This window comes from Sapajus apella, unplaced genomic scaffold (genome assembly GCF_009761245.1).
Source record: "Sapajus apella isolate SASKATOON/1434 unplaced genomic scaffold, GSC_monkey_1.0 scaffold52, whole genome shotgun sequence".
Taxonomy (NCBI): domain Eukaryota; kingdom Metazoa; phylum Chordata; class Mammalia; order Primates; family Cebidae; genus Sapajus; species Sapajus apella.
Genome location: NW_022436992.1, coordinates 331,373 through 347,270, shown reverse-complemented (window position 1 = coordinate 347,270; position 15,898 = coordinate 331,373). Strand labels below are relative to the sequence as shown.

Here is a 15,898-nt window from a genome sequence, read left to right as displayed (position 1 = left end):
TCTCTGGAGGGTGTTACTCTTTTTCCTGGCTTATGTGTGTGGTGGGAGATAGTTCTCCATTCCTTCTCCATTCCAATCAACCATAATTTCATTTTCTGTTCCTATCCCCAACCCACCTCCAAACTTTCTTCCTTTCTTTCTTTTTTTGTTTAGAGATGGTGTTTCGCTGTGTTGCCCAGGATGGTCTCAAACTCTAGGCTTAAGTGATCCTCCTGCCTTGGCCCCTCACCCCACAAAGTGTTAGGACTACAGGTGTGAGCCACCATGCCTGGCCTTCTATTTTCTTCTTCTTCTTCTTTCTTTTTTGTTTTTTTTGAGACAAAGTCTTGCACTGTTGCGCCCAGGCTGAGAGTGCAGTGGTTCGATCTCAGCTCACCACAACCTTTGCCTCCTGGGTTCAGGCGAGTCTCCTGCCTCAGCCTCCTGCATAGCTGGGATTACAGGTGCCTGCCACCATGCCCAGCTAATTTTTTGTATTTTTAATAGAGACAAGGTTTCATCATGTTGGTCAGGCTGGTCTTGAACTCCTGACCTCAGGTGATCTGCCTGCCTGAGCCTCCCCAAGTGCTGAGATTACAGGCGTGAGCCACTGTGCTGGGATTTATCTGCTTGGTATAGACTTAAACCCAGGTTCTAGACCACCAGAGATTGTCACTTAGCAAACACTGGCTCCAGTGATCACTTGTGTTTTGGGATTCATATTTTCCTATCATCTCTAGCCTCTGAGGAATTTTCTTACTTTCCTACCAGTCCAGTCAGGCAATATAAATAGTTGTGTATGTGTTCACTCTCTGGAGGGTGAATGTTTTGTTCTGCCAACCTGCAGCTGGAGTCACCTCAGCTGGTCTGAACTCCTGGTCTCAAGTAAAAACTCAGCACATACGTTAAATGTTTTAAAGTCACCCAGAAGGAGATACATACAGTGGTTCTTCTGTGTCCATGGGGGATTGGTTCCAGGACACTCCTTGGATACCAAAATCCATGGAATGGTGTACTGTTTATATATAACCTACACACATTCTATCGTATACATTAGTTTTTTTGGTCAGATCATCAACAGCATTAGTTTCTTATAAGAGCACGTAGCCTATTGTGAACTGCGCGTGCAAGGGATCTAGCTTGCTTATTCTTTATGAGACTCTAATGCCTGATGATCTGTCACTGTCTCCCATCACCCCCAAAAGAGACTGTCTTGTTGCAGGAAAATAAGCTCAGGGCTCCCACTGATTCTACATCGTTTCATTGTGCAATTATTTCATTATATATTACAGCGTAATAATAATAGAAATAAAGTACTCAATGTAATGCACTTGAATCATCCTGAAATCATTTGCCCAACCCAGTCTGTGGAATTGTCTTCTACAAAATATGTCCCTGGTGCCAAAGAGGTTGGGAACTGTTCCTTTAAATAACCTCAGATTATGTATAATACCTAATACAATGTAAATACTTATTATACTGTATGTTTAGGGAATAGTGACAAGGACAAAAGTCTGTACAAGTTCACTATGGACACAACCAACCATTTATTCCCCTAATATTTTCAATCCAAGGATGTTTGAACTCACAGATACAAAGGGCCAACTGTTTTATTTCATTGCCGATCAGTATGTCCTGATATGGACAACTTCTAAGATATATTGTCTGCATTAGTCCGTTCTCACACTGCTGTGAAGAAATACCTGAAACTGGGTGATATGGTTTGTCTGTGTCCCCACCCAAATCTCATCTTCCAGCTATAATTCTCTATGGGAATTAGAGCTCCTGTAATTCCCACATGTCATGGGAGGGACCCAGTGGGAGGTAATTGAATCATAGGGGCAGGTCTTTTCCATGCTGTTCTCTTGATAGTGAATAAGTTTCACGAGAACTGATGGTTTTATAAAGGAGAATTCCTGTATACATCCTCTCTTGCCTGCTGCTATGTAAGATATGACTTTGCTCTTCCTTCGCCTTCTGCCATGATTGTGAGGTCTCCCCAGCCATGTGGAACTGTAAGTCAATTAAACCTCTTTCCTTCATAAATTACCCAGTCTTAGGCATGTCTTTATTAGTAGTGTGAGAACAGACTAATACAGTAAATTGGTACTAGGTAGGGGGGCACTGCTGTAAGATATGTGAAAATGTGGAAGTGACTTTGGAGCTAGGTAACAGTAAGAGGTTGGAACAGTTTGGAGCGCTTGGAAGAAGATAGGAAAATGTGGGAAAGTTTGGAACTTTCTAGAAACTTGGAGGGCTCGGAAGACAGGACGATGTAGGAAAGTTTGAAACTTCCTAGAGACTTGTTGAATGGCTTTGACTAAAATGCTGATAGTGATATGGACAATAAAGTCCAGACTGAGGTGGTCTCAGATGGAGAGGAGGAATTTGTTGGGAAGTGGAGTAAACGTTACTCTTGCTGTGCAAAGGGACTGGTGGCATTGTGCCCTGCCCTAGAGATTTGTGGAACTTTGAACTTGAGAGAGATGATTTAGGGCATCTTGTGGAAGATGTTTCTAAGCAGCAAAGTGTTAGAAGTGACTTTGGTGCTGTTAAAGCATTCAGTTTTATGTATTCACAAAGATATGGTTTGGAGTTGGAACTTATACTTAAAAAAGAGGAGAGGAGAAATTCAGGCCAGCTGGAGAAATTTGCATAAGTAACGAGGAGCCAAAAGTTAATCACCAAGACAATGGGAAAATGTCTCCAGGGCATGTCAGAGACCTTCAAGGCAGCCCCTTCCATCACAGGCCAGGAAGCCTAGAAGGAAAAAATGGTTTCATGGGTTGGGCCCAGAGCCCCCTGCTGTGTGCAGCCTAGGGATTTGATGCCCTGTGTCCCAGCCTCTCCAGCTAAAAGAGGCTAAGGTACAGCTTAGCCCATTTGTTCAGAGGGTGGAAGCCCCAGGCCTTGGCAGCTTCCACATGGTATTGAGCCTGAGCCTGCAGGTGCACAGAGGTCAAGAATTAAGGTTTGGGAACCTCCACCTAGATTTCAGAGGATGTATGGAAATACCTGAATATCCAGGCAGAAGTTTGCTGTGGAGTGGAACTCTCATGGAGAACCTCTGCTAGGGCAGTGCAGAAGGAAAATATTGGGTTGGAGCTCCCACACAGAGTACCCACTGGGGCACTGCCTAGTGGAGCTAGTGAGAACAGGGCCATTATCTTCCAGATTCCAGAATCATAGATCCACCCACAGTTTGCACTATGCTCCTGGAAAAGCCACAGACATTCAACACCAGCCTGTGAAAACAGCCAAGAGGGGGCTGTATGCTGCAAAGCCACAGGGGAAGAGCTATCTAAGGCCATGGGTGCCCACCTCTTCCATCAGCATGACCTGGATGTGAGGCATGAAGTCAAAGGAGATAATTTCACAGCTTTAAGATTTGACTGCCACACTGGATTTTGTACTTGCATGGGGCCTGTAACCCCTTCATTTTGTCCAGTTTATCCCATTTGGAATAAATGTATTTACCCAATGCCTGTACCTCCACTGTATCTAGGAAGTAACTAACTTGCTTTTGATTTTATACACTCATAGGCGGAAGGACCTTGCCTTGTCTCAGATGAGACTTTGGACTGTGGACTTTTGAGTTAATGCTGAAATGAGTTAAGACTTTGAGAGACTGTTGAGCAGGCATGATTGGTTTTAAAATGTGAGGACATGAGATGTGGGAGGGGCAAAGGGTGGAATGATATGGTTTGGCTGTGTCCCCACCCAAATCTCATCTTGAATTGTAGCTCCCATAATTCCCATGTGTCATGGGAGGGACCCAGTGTGAGGTAATTGAACCATGGGGGCAGGTCTTTCCCATGGTGTTCTCATGATAGTGTGTAAGTCTCATGAGAGCTGATGGTTTTATAAAGGGGAGTTCTACACACCCTTACTTGCCTGCTGCCATGTAAGACGTGACTTTGATCTTCCTTCGCCTTCCACATTATCATGAAACCTCCCCAACCAAGTGGAACTATGAGTCAATTAAACCTCTTTCCTTTATAAATTACCCAGTCTTGAGTATGTCTTTATTAGTAGTGTGTGAACAGACTAATACAATGGATAATTTATAAAGGAGAGAGGTTTGATGGACCTACAGTTCCACATTGTGGGAGATGCCTCAGGAAACTTACAATCATGGCAAAAGGCAAAGGAGAAGCAGGTACCTTCTTCACAGGGCAGCAGGATATAGTGAGTGCAAGCAGGAGAAATGCCAGATGCTTATAATACCATCAGATCTTGTGAGAACTCACTATCACAAGAACAGCATAGGGAAAACTGCCTCCATGATCCAATTACTTCCACCTGGTCCCACCCTTGACACGTGGGAATTATGAGGATTACAACTGAAGGCAAGATTTGTTTGGGGACACAGACCAAACCATATCATTGTCCAGTGGGGATAAAAGCAAGATTCAGAACCATGTATATGGGAAGCTGCAATTTGCATTTAAAATGCTTGTGTTCAGAGCCTGATTCTAGAACAGCACATAAAAAACTGGCATCAAGAGTGAGTTGATTTGGATAGGAATCTTGTGTATGCAGTAAGTGAGAAATGCTGTTGGTTCTAAAAAATATGTGCATACATATTTGCGATGGCTAAAAGGTGTGTTAAGTAAAATTGATGGGATTCCATTGATTTGGACTGAGCTCTTGCACGAGGCTCCAACAGACCAATAGAATTGGAGTTACTTAACTAAAGTTTCATGTCACCAAACCAAAGTTAAATTGTTTATCTGATTTTCTGAGAAATCAGAAGAGAGATGATAGCCAAATCCCCAAACAGGCCAGGTTTAATCAGTGTTATAAGGAAGTCCCTTCTGCTTTCACCCTTATGAGGAAAATAACCTGAAGTAGCCTGGTGTTAACCCATCTGATTTTTTAAAAATTATGCGGACTGGGTATGGTGGCTCATGCCTGCAATCCCAGTACTTTGAGAGGCTGAGGTGGGAAGATCACTTGAGACCAGGAGTTTGAGAGTAGCCTGAGAAACATGGCACAACCTTGTCTCTACAAAAAATACAAAATTAGCTGGGCATGGTGTTGTGTGCCTGTAGTCTTAGCTACTCGGGAGGCTGAAGTGGGAGGATTAATTGAGGCCAGGAGGTTAAGACTTCAGTGAGCTGTGATTGCACCACTGTATTCCAACCTGGGTGACAGAGCGAGACCCTATCTCAATATAAATAAATACATAAAAATAAAAATTAGGCTGTTTCTACTTATGCTACTTTATAAAATTCAACTGTTCTGCCATGCCCAATGGTATGCCTGTCTAAATCTTTAGATGGGATGCTGTCCAATTCTTGAATCACTAATAAAAGCCAATTATATCTTTAAATCCAATTTGTTGAAATTTTGTCTCTTGACTGGTGGAAACAAACCAAATATCCATTGATGGAAGAATAGATAAAAGAAAATATAGTATATCCATACAATAGAATATATTTTGGCCATGCTACAGCATGGAGGAACCTTGAAGACATTATGCTAAGGGAAATAAGCCAGACACAAAAGGATACATGTTGTATGGTTCTACTTGTATGAAGTACCTAGAGTAATCAAATTCATAGAGACAGAAAGTAGGATAGTGATTACCAGGGGCTGGAGAAAGTGGAGAATGGTGAGCTAGTGTTTAAGGGGCACAGAAGATTTGGTTTGTTTACTGTTGGTTTTTGGGACAGAAAGGTGAAAAAGTTCTGGAGATGGATATTGGTGATGGTTGCACAACAATGTGAATGTACTGAGTGTCACTGAGCTGTACACATAAACACTTTTAAAATGGTGAATTTCATGTTATGTATGCTTTACCACAATTAAAAATATGTATATGCAGTATCTTTTAAAGTTTTAAAATTTACTTTTATATCATTTTTCTTTAACTGAAGGGGATGAAAGGCATTTCTACTAAAATTATAGATGCATGTATTATTTGAACAAGATGTACTCTACAGGTATGTCTGCCCATATATGGAATGTCATTATGTCCAAAGTGATTCACTGCAACATTGTTTGTAATAGTAAAAGTCTGGAAATAAAGTATGTTAACTAGAAGAAGCTGGTTAATAAATTATATGTATCCATGCAATAGAATATAAGCAGCTAAAAAATAAACGAGGAAGATCTCTTATTTATTTATTTATTTGAGATGGTGTTTTGCTCTTATTTACCAAGCTGGAGTGCTATGGCATGATCTTAGCTCACTGCAACCTCTGCCTCCTGGGTTCAAGCGATTCTCCTGCCTCAGTCTCCCAAGTAGCTGGGATTACACACGCGCACCATCACACCTGACTAATTTTTTGTATTTTTAGTAGAAACGGGGTTTCGCAATGTTAGCCAGGCTGGTCTCGAACTCCTGACCTCAGATGATCCACCTGCTCGGTATCCCAAAGTGCTGGGATTACAGGCATGAGCCACCGTGCCCAGCCAAAATAATAATTATAAATATTTAGAAAATGAAATAGGGAAAAGAGAGGAGTAATAAAGGGGATATTCAAATTAATCCCTTCTACTGCTTACCGTCCATCAACTTTATGAATTTTTCAGTTTGTTTTAAATCTGAGATTAACTGAAATAAATATAAAATTACAAAAGTTATATTTCCAGCTCTTTACATGGACTAACTTAATCCTAACAACCTAATGAGATAGATAGCATCATTAACATTCTCACTTTAACAAATAAGAAAACAGAGGCACAGAGAGGGTAAGTAACTAACACTAGATTTCACACAGAAAATTCCAGTTAGAATTTGAACCTAGGCGGGTATGGTGGCTCATGTCTGTAATTCCAGTGTAGCAGGAGCGGCCACGGGAAAGCCACGGGAAAGGATCTCGCGGAAAGGATCTCTCGGACACTGGATACAGGAGGAAGGAATTTGTATTACAGCTGGGAGCTTTGTTGGTATGTGTGCCTAATAGCATAACTCGTCCAACAAAGGGAGGTTCAGCCTTTATACAGGCTTATACCTTAGATGCTACATGTGGAAGATTTTAAGTTCATAGTTTCAGGAATTACATATGAAAGGGTTTTGGTTCACAGTTTCAGGAATTACATATGAAAGGGTTCTGGTTCACAGTTTTAGGACTTACATGTGAAAAGGTTTCTGGTTTGATCTTGTTTTAAGTAAAAATAGTGCCTTCTGAAGTTTCCCCAAGACCTAGCCTGTGTTTTCAGGAAGGAGATTTCAGGAGGTGCCAGCTGGCCTGCTCTCTCTTCTATTGAGACGCACAGTGGATGTGACAGAGGGGGAGGGAATCCCAAATGCCTGTGTCTCCCTCCTCACCAGCACTTTGGGAGGCCGAAGCAGGTGGATCGCTTGAGCCCAGGGGTGTGAGACCAGGCTAGGCAGCATGGTGAAACCCCCGTCTTTACAAAAAAAAAAAATACAAAAATTAAAAGTACATGGTGGTGCGCACCTGTAGACCCAGCTACTAGGGAGGCTGAGAGGTAGGAGGATCGTCTGAGCCCGAGAAATCGAGGCTGCAATGAACCATGATTGTGCGTGCTACCAGACTCCAGTCTAGGCAACAGAGTGAGACCTTGTCTTTAAAAAAGGAAAAAGAAAAAAAGAAAGAATTTGAACCTATGTCTAAAATTTTAAAATGCCATTACGTAAATTTGTATTTTACAAATTCCATCATAAGCGCATGAGAATGCCTGTATCCCCATATGACAGGTAACACTGAGTTGCAGCAATATTTAATTTTCTCCCCCAGGTTATTGGAGGAGATACGGTACATGGTTTATTGCTATTGTTTTAATTAGCAGTTTAACACTTGCAAATGTTTAACATTAACACTCCAGACCCTCTGAGTTTTCTCCCGTCCGCCGAGAGGGGGCGCTCGCCACAACACGCCGATTTCTGATGGTCCTAATCGGCTTCCCAGACATAATGCGCGTGCGCATATCCTGTCCCAGGTGTCCAGCTTTGTGCCTGATCGATGTCTTCCCTGCTGCGCTCCGCTCGCAATTTTCAGTCAGGGCGGGACAGCGGGAAAAGAGCGTTGTCTGGACCCAGAACGCCTCTGGGTCTCCGGGCCGAAAGGTTCTGGGAGGTCCTGGAAGGGTCTGGCGGCGAGTCGGGCAGCCCACAAGGGCGGGGACGGCGGCGGCGGGGCCGGCCCCCAGGGTCTTGGGCGTCGGTCGCCGGTGCGGCCCGAGCTGGGCGCGGAGCCCCTGACAGTGCAGGTACTGAGGCGGCGACCCTGCCAACCGTCTGTTCCGCCGGCCCCCTACGTGTTCGTGAGGTTGCAGCAGCGGGCTGGGGATTCGGTGCTGGTCTAGGGCAAGGCACTGAGCCCGGTGTGCGGGGGGACTGGCCGCGATGGGCCGCATCAGAGGTGGGCGCCCGCCGGGGTCTGGGGGATCCGCCTGAGCGTTTGCCCCGAGGCCGGTCTGACCCACCTCAGCTCTTCAGCCTAGTAGTGTTCTTTTGGGATCAGAGTGACTGCGCCTTAGAGTTCCTCCAGAACTGCAAGGGTCTCCCCTCCTTTCGGGCGAGCGTCTGAGGCGCCCCTGGGTTCATACTGAGCCACAGGTTTCCTATGGGCACATGGTTGAGAAATTCGTGTCAAACGGGGAAAAAATCGTAAAGGACTCAAGCATGGGAGTCTGGATATGGCTTGGTATGTGTGTCATACTACTCCTGGGGTCCGCCTTAGCTGGCAAGATAATCCTTGAAGTCATCTTGTGCATCTTGTTTTTAGACAGAACCACAGCTAAATCACACAGATAAAGATCTCTGCTGTTTTTAGAGGCAGGGATTTGAAAACTTACCCTCATTTATTGCAGTGAGGAGAGCAGCAAGCCCGTGTTGACCACTCAGTATACTTAAGGTACCGAGAGGCGAAGAGCTAGGAGGTAGAGATTGACATCCTTTACTCGATGTACTGCCAAAGCTTAAGTTAAGAGATGTTAAAAGAGATAATGATTATTTTTTAAAAGGCATTTTGTTCTCAAAAGCTTTTGGAAAATTCGTGGTTAAACTTTACTACAGAATATTGCAGGGCCTTTAATATGCTAATAACAACATTTACCATGAATCTCCAACTGGGGGTATGGTATGTAGAATTTCCCAAATTTTACTGGGATATACTGTTATTCTTGGGTGATGCCTCTGGTTAACATTTGGAACCATTTGGGAATTGGAGTTCCAGAATTGGAAATTCAGGGTTTAGAAGAGGCAGCGTGGATCAGTGCTTTTTGAATGTTAATGCCGTGCACATGTAATGGGATCTCGTTACAGTACAGATTCCGACTGATTCTGCGTTTCAAACAAGTTCCCATGTGATGCTAATGCTGCTGGCCCATGGAACACAATCTGAGTAGCAAAAGTGTAGGTCACTGGATTGAAAGTTAGAGACCATGTTTTCCAGAACAGATTGTGCTGCCTTGAGAGAGTCACTTCATCCTAAGATAGCAGTTTGGACTAGAAGATCTCTAACATTTCTTTCAGATTTAAAATTCTGTGAGTCTAGTCCAGTTACCCCTATAGTAGTTGAATTCTATCTAAAATATTCTTGCCAATTTGGCAAATATTGCAGTTTGGCTTCAACATTTATAATAATGGGGAGTTATCTACATATAAGGCATCTCATTTTATTCTTGGAATAGCTCAAGAAGGAAGTTCTTGGTGTTGCTGAAATACATCTCTGCAACTTCCATGCTCTTGGTCCTAGATTATCTCTTAATAATCAAACAGGAAAAAAGTGTTATCCGCTTTTCTAAAAAGTTGACTCAACGTATTAGATGACAGCTGTGCCTACTATATGCCTATTTTAAGTGGAATTGTCTTTAACTTCCATTATGTTTAAGAAATCCCTTAAATTTGCCTTTGTTCTGTGTGGAGTGTAGTGGGGCTTTGGTTGGACTTTGAAGGATGGGTGTGGCTTGCAAGACTAGAAAATTATCCTAAGCAGCTGACAGTGGTGCAGAGATGAGACTGCATTTGTCAAATCCAGGATTGTTTGATTATAGTAAGAAATGAGATATCAATGAAAGATATGAGGCAGATGGGTGCAGGGACCAAGCAGTATTTTAGCAGATGTATTTGTTTTACTGTGATTAAAAGGTGGTTGGAACTGGGGAAGGAGGGAGGCAGGGAACTGGATAGGCTTCACATAGCAATATTAGAAGATTTAGGTTGATGATAATAATGCCTTATATTTATGTATAACACTTTACAGATTACAGAACTTTTCACAGGCATGATCTCATTTGATTTATTATTCCTACGAGGTAGGCAGAGCAGTTGTTAGCTGTTTTACAGATGATATGCCAAAGAGAGTAAATGATTTGCCTTAGTTTTCAAAGCTATTACATGGCAGACTAAAGTAATGATTGTGATAATGGAGGAGAAAGGAAAGATGCAGGAGGCAGTACTAAGGACGAATTGATAAGTGGGGCCTCACTGACCAAGAGGGCACAAAGGAGAAGAAATTGTTAGGGAAGAGTCAAAGTAGTTGGGTGAATCATAATACCATTGAAAACCACCATTCTAGGTTTTACTCTGCCAGCTCTGTGATTGCTAGTAGCTGCTTGGAGTTATAGGTTGAGAAGGATTATAGTAGATGATTCCCAGGTTGCTTGGCTTGTCTATAGCTACTAGGTGATACTGGGGGACTTGGGCTGTCTGTCCCATACGAAGGAAAATAGGAATAGGGTCCTCAGTGTCCCCTGAAGAGGTAAGAGCTAAAATATTCACTGATTCAAATCTATATTAAGGTCCTTGCCATCCTGGAGACTCTGACTTTGGCTTTATATCATTTTGCTTTTGAGATTCAGGCTGATACCAGTTGAATGTGGTCAAGGAACAGATTAGGTATTTAGTCTGGCCTCCCCAAGGGCTTCACTACAGCAGAGCATGGGCCCTTGCTGCCCCCAAATCCTTCTTAATGCTGTTTCCCAGGAGATCAGCACCTCACCTAGAGCTTTCTCTGTGGTTCTTTTACCCTGGAAGTATACAAGATTGAGATTTAGCATCACTATCAAATTCCATAGAACCTAGAGCTGTTCCTATACTTTTAGTTTCTTAGGCTCCCATCTGGAGTGGAAAGAGCCACGTTTACTGAGCGGGGGCAGGGGAGAGATGTGTGTGTGCATGCACATGTGCACATGACTGGTAATTTCCCCAATGGCAGTGGTCTTCGAGAGTGGAGATACACTCCGGAAAAGCTGTCAGAGCCAATTTATATCCTGAATGTGATGTTGGTACAGGCATCTATTCAACATTGAGTGCCTTCTCTGTACAAAGCACTATGTTGAGTACTTAGATACTGAGATGGATAAAATCCTCTGTCCTGGAGGAATTCATAGTAGAGTAAGAAATGATATTTTGAATAAAATGTGGTATTTGAATGGAGATATGTCCCAAATGCGAGGGCAGAGGAGGTAATGGCTAGCTCTACATGGAGAAGTCAGGAGAGTCTTTAGGAAAGAGATGAGAATGGTGCTGAGCCTTGAAGGATGAGGAAGAAGAATGGTCCTGGTGACATCCGTAACATTTGCAGATGCATAAGGGGAAAGGCAGATAGATCCAAGTGGCTGGAATAAAAGAGAACTTTGGTGGTTGATGCGACCGGATTCATAATGAAGCCACATTGTTTTATTTTGTTTGTTAGGAGATGGCGTATCACTATGCTGCCCAGGCTGGAGTACAGTGGCTATTCACAGGCAAGATCCTCACGCACTACAGCCTTGAACTCCTGGCCTCAAGTCATCCCCCTCCTTACCCTCCTCAGTATAGGTGGGTCTGCAGGCTGCTGTGCCAGTTTGAGGCCCGTTGTTTTTTGAAGATAGAGTCTCGCTCTGTCACCTAGGCTGGAGTGCAGTGGTACCATTTTGACTCACTGCAATCTCCTGAGTAGTTGGGACTACAGCTACTACAGCTGGGACTACTCAGCCTCCTGAGTAGCTGGGACTACAGGTATATACCACCATGCCCAGCTAAATTTTTGTATTTTTAGTGGAGACAGAGCTTCACCATGTTGGCCAGGCTGGCCTCAAACTCCTGTCCTGAAGTGATCTGCCTGCCTTGGCTTCTCAAAGTGCTGGGATTACAGGTGTGAGCCACTGTGCCTGGTCAAGGCCAGGTTTTTAATGGCCTGTAGTGCAGTGCTAAAAAGGTTTCATTTTGTGGGCAGAGAAGGCACTGGAGGCTTTTAGGCAGGAAGGTGACATGATTATATTTGGGGAAGCTAAAGTGGAAATAAACTGAAGGGGAAGAACCTAGTTCAGGGTCATTGGGGGTCTCTTGTAATATCATAGACATGGTTTAGAGCTGAACTAAGGATTAAGTTAGTGGAGATAGAGAGGACAGGATGAATCTGAGAGATTGGAGAAACACAGTTAACCAGATACAATGACTGAATTGGTTGTTGAGAATAAGAGAGAGGGAGTGGTTGTGGATGACTCAGTTTTCTATTTTGAGTGGATGGTGTTGCCAGTAGCAAAGAATATAGAAGAGGAATTTTTTTAGGGGGCGTGGGGGAGATACCAAGTGTGTTTTGGGTCATATTGAACTTTAGGGCTCTGTGGCAGTTAGCAGACAGGGTGAGACATGAGTCTGAGGTTCAGAAGAGTTTCTTTCTAGGGGTGGTAAGTATGGGTGATAGTTGAAGTTGTGGGAATGAATGAGCTCTCCCAGGCATGCTTACAGAAGGCTGAAAAATGATAGAGGAGATGAGGATTGATGTGCAAGGGTAAGAGAGAATGTTGTCCAGGAAGCTAGGAAAGGAGAAAATTCCAGGAAAAGGATTGACAAATCTCATTTGCTACAGGGAGGTCAAGTTGAGATGAGCTTTGGAAATGCATTTTGAGGTTATGTAGAACATTGTGGTCACCAAGGCTCTTTTTAAATGTGAGCAGCTTCAGTGCAGTGGTAGGGATGGAGCCAGATGGCAATGGATTGAGAAGTAGATAGGAAGTGAAGATAGAGATGTGTACTCACTTTGAATAGTTCAGCAGAGAAAGGAAGAATACAGAATGATGGCAGCTTGTGAAGGAGGTAGCAGGGACTAGTTTTTCCTAGAAGGGCAGAGTCTTGTGTATGGGTTTCCTGATGCCACGTAAGATCAAGTAGAGAGGGTGCAATGATGGCACAAGAGAAAAGATGATGCTAAATCAGGTCCTTAGAGGAGAGGGGAGGGGGTGGGCCCCGAAAAGAAGGGGATAGCGTTTTCTTTAATGAGGAATGATGGAAGAAAGGAAGGAATTTAGGAAGAAAGAGCTAGTGACAGATGCATGCAGATATATCTAAATTTACAAAGGAATTCTTACCTAATAGGGCCAGTTTTTTTTTCAGCAAGGTTATCTGCTGAGAGATGGGGATGCTAGTGTTGGCTTGGGCAGGAGTAAGGACTTGGAAGTAGTAAAGGAAGCTTGAAACAACTGTTAAGAGGAAAGAGGGAGAAAGTAGAATTGAAATAAGCTCCAAGATTATTGAGTACTCTCTGAACTGAACTGAAATCCTACACTATAGGCCTCCCCTTCATCTTTCTCATAATAATATTGGCTGACATTTATTGAGTGCTTTATACAAGGCACATTCTAAGTGCTTTTCAGGCATTTTTATGTGATTTTTACAGCAATCCTGTTAGAAAGTTACTGCTTTTATCTCTTTCTTCCAGAAGTAGAAATTGAGGCATGGAGGATTAGTAGTACTTGTATTTCATGAATCTCTTCTGCAGAAATGGATTCCTTCTCCTGAGGCATCGGAGAAGGCAGAAATTTAATCCCAACTCCCAGTTCCTGGACCCTGAGAGCCTAGAGCCTAGGGTTGCTAAGGAGGGAATCTTATCATGCCAGTTTGTGGGCATGACGGTGGCATGGAGGGGCAGGGCAGTGAGATCAGTGTTGCTGTCAGTTTTTGACAACTACATAGGGAAACGCTGACATTCTTGAGTGATTTTCCAGCATCCTGACTAGAGAGACAAGTGACTGATAGTGATTTGTCAGGTACTGTGGGCTGAGATTGTGTCACCTGAGATGGTAAATAAGAAGAGAGACCTTGTCCCTGTTTCTATCACCTAGAAAAAGAGAATTTTTTCTTGGCAGAGAGACTAGGCAGATCTAAAACCTTATATAATAACATTATGATTATTAACTCACCTTTTGTGTTTTCTCAGTTGGTGTGACAGATACAATTTGTAGGTGAGCTGTATACCTGACTTAAGTGAAAGGATAGAGTGATGGGATGGCATGGATAGAGGAGAAGCGGACTTACCTTTTCCTGCTGCAGCCACTGAAGCATCATCTCTGTGTCCTTCCTTTTGAGGTTGCCATGGATACGCCTTTGCATGGTGGTTTGAGGAGATTGATTTCCATTATGATCAGATGATGACGTGGGTTTAAAAAGAGAAAGGATGGAATGCTCTGCTTTTGGGGAGTGGCCGGGGAGCTGCCCAAAAGGCAGAGCCCAGTATAGCCGATGGGGCTGTGGCTTTGTTGGCTGCTTTGGCTTTTGCTGAAGTTGTGAAATGGTGCATCTCTCTCTTTAGAGCGCAGGCTCAGGGTTCCTGTCTACAGGGTCCTAGTGCTAGGAACTTGCTGGTTGATTCAGGGGGAGAAATCATCAGGAACTTCAAACAGGCTAAGTAGGACTTCTGATAATTCTGAGAGGATTGTAGTTCTTGAGTACAGGGCTGAGTGCCTCTTGCCTTCTTTTATTAAAGATAAGTGAAGCATATAGCATAGCTTTTCTTCTTGACTCTTAGAGGTCTAGGCCTTTGGAGGTGGGCCTGGAAGTCACTGGATATTTCTCGGGGAGGGGAACATTTTGAGATGGAGTAGAGCTGCATTCAGAGTGGGAGTGGGTTTGTAGACATTTCTGAGGATAATGAGAAGCTGGAGAAGTGAAGAAAGTCCATCGAGGGTATAGGCCCTGTCTGTATGAAATCTGTAAGGCAGATAGTGAGTAGGACCTGGGAACAAAAACTTCTGTGCACATTGTCTTCTGATGTCCTGTGGATATCTGGAATCCAGCTTTCCAAGCTTCCAGTCCCCAGCCTCCACTCAGTAAGCAGACATTTTCCCTTTGTGAGTCCTGAAGGACTTAGGTCCACATTTATCTCTTCTTTGCTAGTGCTTTCAGACATGTATGGTTTTGCCTTGCTGTCGGTTTCAGACAAGTTCCTCTGGGAGTGGGAAATCAGGGAAAGCAGACAGTTGGGTTAACCCAGGATCAACATTTGATAAGGTGAGACAAGAGGAGATCAAGGTATCAATGGATGCTGAGGTGCCAGTAAAAACAAGGTAGAAATTGTTCAGACATGGGAGAAATGGTAGAGGTGGAAAAGAGGCTTTTCTTCATCACTTTCCCCTTTTTAATTCCCCAAAATCTTGTTTTCCTATAATTTCCTGAAATTTCTCAAAGACTGTTGGCAACTTATTTATCAGACACAGAGATTTTTCCCTCCTCTCTTCCCATTTGTCTAGGTATTTTAGTGGTATTTAATACATTGGAGAGGAAGAGGAAAATGGATTAGAAATCCAAGAGGTGTCTGTCTCCTTCCTGGCTGAGGTAACATTAACCCAGGATTGTCCTATGGGATATGGGCCGGGGCCCAGTAATGCTGTGGGAGGAGCACCTACCTGTAGAGATATTCAGTGTGCCTCTCTGCCATTTTTTGGTTGTGAGACTTGGGTAACTCATTTGACTTGTGAGACTCAGTTCTATCAATTGTAGAATGGAGAGAATGGAATCTGTTTTGGCTATATCACAGGTTCATGTTTGAAGGAGATAGTGAAATACATGTATTAATATATACCATTAATATATACGATGTATTAATATATACCATTAATACCATGTATTAATATATACCATTAATATATACCATTCCCCAGAGAAGGCCCTAAGAACAGGACTCATTTTCTCTCTCCTAATATGTTGTTTCCCCTCCCATTTCTCAAATTCTCTTAATGT

The 15,898-nt window shown here is 43.2% G+C and overlaps 1 protein-coding gene across 4 annotated transcripts in view; it reads left to right on the top strand.

Annotated features, from left to right (window-relative positions):
- Nucleotides 1-7,874: 7,874 nt before the first annotated feature.
- The window catches only part of DCTN1 (dynactin subunit 1), a 30,684-nt gene continuing 22,660 nt past the window's right edge, over nt 7,875-15,898 (top strand). For 2 of the 4 annotated variants that reach the window (XM_032243379.1, XM_032243376.1), the window contains exon 1: nt 8,069-8,163. The gene's annotated coding sequence lies outside the window, so the exon portion shown is untranslated. Of the gene's footprint in view, nt 8,164-15,898 lie in introns of all 4 variants that reach the window. The other 2 variants (XM_032243381.1, XM_032243380.1) reach the window with 2 other exon arrangements.